The sequence below is a fragment of the Rhineura floridana genome, chromosome 1 (assembly GCF_030035675.1).
Source record: "Rhineura floridana isolate rRhiFlo1 chromosome 1, rRhiFlo1.hap2, whole genome shotgun sequence".
In the NCBI taxonomy this organism is placed as follows: domain Eukaryota; kingdom Metazoa; phylum Chordata; class Lepidosauria; order Squamata; family Rhineuridae; genus Rhineura; species Rhineura floridana.
Window position 1 is genome coordinate 146,456,997 of NC_084480.1, and position 5,666 is coordinate 146,462,662.

Here is a 5,666-nt window from a genome sequence, read left to right on the forward strand (position 1 = left end):
TTGTTGTTGTTAGCAGTAAATATCTAAAACCATACTCTGTTTAGACCATTTCCCTGCATTTTTCTGGGCACCTGCATAGTCTTACATCTAATTAAAAGGTAGCTCAGAGGGCAAAAGGGCTGCAAAACACCATTGCCTGCTGCAACCATGGAGATGAATGCTAGTCAAGAGTAACGGTGGCCAGATGAAAAAAAGGAGAGGGCTCCTGCACCTTTAATAGATGTGTAGAAGAAGGAATTTCAGCAGGTATGCCCTGCATGACAAACAGCACCTGCTGAAACTCCCTCTTCTACACTGCTATTAAAGGTGCAGGAGCCCTGTCTTCTTTTTCACCTGGCTATCCTAGCTCAGACTCAGAGTAGATAATATTGGGCTAGATAGATCATCAGTCTGACTCAGTGTGAGAGCCTCATATATTCATATGACCTTTATTTGATGAGGAAACTATATTTCTGACTGATTAATTTTGGGGCTGTTAAAATAAACAAGGTTATACCAATACTAAAAATGCAGCAGGCATATTTCTCAACCATGTAGAGGCAGGGCATGTAACAAATCTGCTGGGCTATTTCTGTTGAAGACTGCAGTTCTTGCTTTGCCGTTCTCTATGCAAAACCACTCATTTTTTTGTACCTGTTTTAACACCAATTCTGGAGGTGTACCTAGCCAAACCTGTTCTTCAGCTAAGCAACCAATTTATTATTTTTTATCTCATTCTTCATCTCATAGAGCACTCAGAGGGACTCCGCAGCATAAAAATACAGTAAGTGCAAAACATACATCAATAGCAAAAGACACAATGAAAAGGACAGTTGCAAACTAAAATCAGCAATCTAGAATATAGTTCAATTCCAAGGCAGCGGTAAAATCTAACAAGAAAAGCCTCTTGAAAAATATATGTTTCCAGTCAAAGAGAACCCGATGCCCTCTCTCTCATCTCGCCACTTTTGCCCTCCACTGTGCTCCTGTTTCTTCATTTATCTGTTTGCATTTAAAAACAAATAAAAGTATTAATAAGAGGGGTGGGGAAGAGAGGGCCTGATGGATCTGTACCAAAAGAGTGCTGTTCTTCAACCTTGGGTCCCCAGATGTTGTTGGATGACAGCTCCCACCATCCTTTGCCGTTGAGTAGGCTGTCTGGGGTTGATCAAGGCCCCCAAAGCTAGTCTTAGATCTAGGCAGGCCTGTATGGGAATAGATCAGCCTTTGTCAACCTTAACAGAAACCAAGCACTGAAAAGAAAATGACAATGCCTTCTGCTTTGTCATGTGTGAGCTGTGGTACAAGCGAGCGGGTACAGCATACCAGCAAAGGGTTTAGCGGTGGTGTGGGAGTACCAACAGAATATTTCCCCTGTCATTTCAGCAGGGCGCAGCCCACATTTCTCCCTGGTTTGGGATTTATAAATATAATAATAAATTCTCCTGTATTGAACATAAATTTAAGACTGCTAAAGATGAGGGGGAATAAAGCTATATATGGATGGGATTAAAGGAGGTGAAAGTCTGAACAGGACTGCAAGAACAAGGGCAGTAATATCTGCAAGAGATTTCCCCTCCCACCCACCTCCACACACACAGATGAAACTGCCTTATACAGAGTCAGATTACTGGGCCATCTACTCTAGTACTGCCTACTGCTCAAACTGGTAGCAACTCTCGGACATCTGTGGAGGCTACTGTCATTCTCAGGTTGGGATGGGCAAATCTAATTTCTCTTCCAATCTTAAATTCGGTTCTCCACTTTTCTGTATCAGTTTGTGAATCGTTTTTTTAAAGCCCTGATGAAAATTGACCAGCATTTGAGTGTGAATTTCTCCTAACATGCACATTTTAATTGTCTTTTTTTGCCAAAGATACACACAAATATATGCATCCTGGTGCACACTTTACCCTAGCAAATGCATTTTTGTACACATTACTTGGCCGGAGAACTACACTGTAAAATTCGCAGGTAGGCAGATTTCAGTGGATGGCTCTGCTTTGTTTGCATATTGTTCCGGAAAGTGCCAGTTAGGTAGGTTCACTTCTCAATGAGAACAGAATCAAATTTCTCCCCGTCCCTATTACCAGGTCAGCCACTTGAGGTCCTTCCTCTTGGAGATGCCAGGCACTGAAACTGGAACTGTCCGGCGTACAAAGCTTGTGCTCTGAGCGATGGCACCTCCCTGCTGGTAACTTCTGTCTGTGTGTAAGAAGCTTTCCTCTTTGCCAGAGAAGGGCCACTGGGAAGGAATAGCCTGGGAAAGGCAAAACAACATGAGCATAACAAAGTTGGAAATAAAGAAATCTCGTGTCAATGTTTCTCCTCTTTCTGTAGCCACCAGTTTTAATAGTTAAATTTGCCTTCATTGCATCAGACGATTATTAACAGTACATTACTTTGGCATTCCGATCATGAAGGCGAATGGACCTATGATCCTGAGAGCAGCATGATCGAATCATGGGACAGATTACAAGGCCGCACCTGATCCAGCTATTAAGCAAATATCACACTGTTCGCAGCACGTCTCCAGGAATTGTGCTGGCTGTTTAGAACAATAATATAATTGGCAGACCTCTTTAACAAGAGAGAAACCTCCCCTGTGGTTCAGTTAATCCTGCCAGACCTTTTGGACTGCGTACTATCTCTAGAACGTGTCCCTATTAATTATACGGTGCGATCAATGCACACAATGTTTTACAGAGAAACATAAGCAACAAAGGGAGGTCTCTGTCAAAAGGAGTTTCCAATCTCAACATGTAACAGTGGGGTAAGATAACAAATAGGATAATAACTGTTCTGCTATGTGTGTAATCTACTGTTCTGCTTCTCACAGCGGCCATCCAGAGTCAAGGCATGGCAGAATGTGTATAGTGGAGAAGAGAGATTGCACCAAAAGGCCTCTATCCCAGCCCCCACATGCTCATATGGAGGTCTGAATGGAACTTAGAGGTGTATATATTGTATGCACAATTAGCTTCTCTCTAGGACCCTGCTCCAGAAAAGGCAGGGTCCTCTGTTTAGAGATCATGGGTGGGGAACCTCCAGCTGCAGGCCTAATTGGGCCTAATTAGGCCCACTAGGGGCCCTAATTGTTGGGAGTAAAGCACCAACATATGTCACAAGAGACTTTAATCAGTTGGGGGTGATAGATAGAAAGGCAATCTATTATTCTTTCTGCTGATTCTTCCTCTAAAGTGTTTGTTGTTTTTGCAGGCTTTGCTCCTCCCCTTCTGCTCTTTTCCCTTCCCTTCCTGTCTTTCTTCTCAGTTAGTTAGTAATGGCTCCCTGAGTGCAGGCCTCATGGCTGTTTATAGTAATAAATGTTAAGTTTCTTCATTCTTTCAGCTACCAGTCTTAACAGACCAGTTATTTCTCCACTTTGCTGCAATCTATATCCATACCTATCTGAAAACTCCAAGACAGATGGCCTTCTGGGCCAAATAACTCCCAAGCCCTGCCACTTGCCCCACATCTGACATCATATGGCATGAGATGTGGGATAGGTACTATGAAACTGCAAAGGAGCATTATAGTGTGCTCCTGATTGTTTCTCTACAAGCAAGGCTTGCATTCAGTGCCTCTTAATATTTGGCAGGATTGGTTCTACTCAGGAGCTCCTGAGTGCAGCAACTCCCTGCCACAAATGGAAAGAACAAACTCTGCCCTTTGTTCTCAGGGTTTTCTCTAAGCTAGAGGGTGCCAACATGATTTTCTGGGCTCAGTCCACTATATGTGAACCAGGCGCACTGCAAATGAAGGTGGTGAGTGGGTGGGTTCTTACCAGCACTGCACTTTGCTTACAGGGCAGCTGGGAGCACTGCAAAGTTAAACAACAAAAGGTTTGAAAACTGGAGGGAAGGGGCAGGCACTCCGGGGCCCAGTGCAAAAGACCAGGAGCTTGGATCTCTTGGGCTATCCCCTAACTACACCTCTGCTGAACATGCAAGGAATGTTCCGGCTCCTACTTTGATCAGTGGGCTGAAGCCTTTGGTGTCTGATGAAACTGCCTTATATGAACAACAAAACAAAAAACAAAAAAAGAGAGGAAACACTACTGGAGGCTGTAGCCATGGCAGGGGGGGGGAGGAATGCAACTGAATCAGTCGCCTGAGTAGTGACTGTGAACCGGTAATTCAATCATGCTCCGACATCTGATCATTCCTGAGAGAAGAAATGAGAAGGAAGGGAGCAGTTGGGGTGGGAGGAGGGGGGTGGAGTGATTTGCCTTTCACAGCTGCAAAGCGGGCCAAGACGCTGTTGTGCAACTCTCTAACTAGGCCACAGTGCAACTGAACACTTACTCACGGTGCAACTCTATACATGTCTGCTCCATAGGAAGCTCCACTGAGTTCAATGGGACTTATTCCTATAGGTGGGTCAAATTAGACGTGCGCTTGATATGTAGCTAGCAGTGACATACCTTGTTTTTCCTTAACTAATTACAGACATGCCGGGCCCGGAGCCTGACTCTCAAAGCACAGGCAGAGTGTAGAGAGTGGAGGCTTCTTTTTTCACTTCCCCGCCATTCCTTGGCAATGCCAGGATGCCTGTTATCATCAACAATGGTGAACATGGCAGAGATATCAAAAGAGATGCACAGGAGGGGTATGGTGATGTCACCACGTGGAGGTGGCAGGCTAACTGGATGCCCCCCTAACCTAGTGCATTTAAAGTAAGCAGAACAGCTTTTAAGAACAATGAGAGGGCTTTAAAAAGGAAAGAAATAAGAGATTGATCAGTTACTTAAGTGATGAAGAAATTTGAAATGCCGTTCTATTTCTATTTCTCCCCCCCTCTTTCTCTCTCTCTCTCTCTCACTTTTCCTTCTTTAAGAGACATCTTAATGACTTAATCCCTCCAAATTTGCAGAGCTTGGAAAAGTTACTTTCTTGAACTACAACTCCCATCAGCCCCAGTCAGCATGGCCACTGGATTGGATTGATGGGAGTTGTAGTTCAAAAAAGTAACTTTTCCAAGCTCTGCAAATTTGATAAGAACTAAGTAAGGTTTGGAGGTATGTTGTACTTTTAATAATCTCTTTACTTTTTATCTTCCCATTTATTTTTGCATTTCATTATTTAGGTATCAAGAAATAATGGTTTAGCATTTTTCTTCTTTCTCTTTCTATATTAGTTTATAGTTTAGATGGGGAAAAGTAATTGTACTTAATAATGTACATCTTTTCACCTTTTTATGCATTTTATATCTAACATTTAGGCACTAACAAAACACAATGATGAGATTTGCTTTTTATCTGATACAGTATAGATGAAAAGTAGAAAGCACTCTCTGAGTCTAAAAAACAAATAGTTCAATTTTTTTTAAAAAAAGGAAAGTTGGGGTTGTGCTGTGCAGCTATGACCCTTACCATCACAAGAAAGAAATCTTTAAATGTGTTCCAGTGTGCACAGTAGCCAGAGTACTTTGGCCTCAGTCGATGAAGATAGCCAAGGAACCTGTGGCAGAGGTTGCCAGTCAGATAAGATAATTAAGGGGGAAAATTGCATCCAGGTGGGCCTCTGCAATGAGCCCTTTGGAAAATAAGGTCATGGAATAGTTACCATAGCTCTAGAGCTCAGTCTTAAGAAGAAACATAAACTCCAATTTGTTATTGAAACTACCCTGGATGTTTAGTAACATTGGAAGATTTAGAAAAATTATTTATTTATTTATTTGTTTCA

At 42.6% G+C, this 5,666-nt stretch overlaps 1 long non-coding RNA gene across 1 annotated transcript; it reads right to left on the bottom strand.

Moving 5' to 3' along the window:
• Window positions 1-431: 431 nt before the first annotated feature.
• Window positions 432-5,434, bottom strand: LOC133383252 (uncharacterized). Its single transcript, XR_009762230.1, has 3 exons — window positions 5,354-5,434; window positions 2,070-2,239; window positions 432-1,184 (listed from the first exon to the last, which is right to left on the bottom strand). It is a non-coding gene; the product is annotated as an uncharacterized LOC133383252 (long non-coding RNA).
• Between the last annotated feature and the right edge of the window lie 232 nt (window positions 5,435-5,666).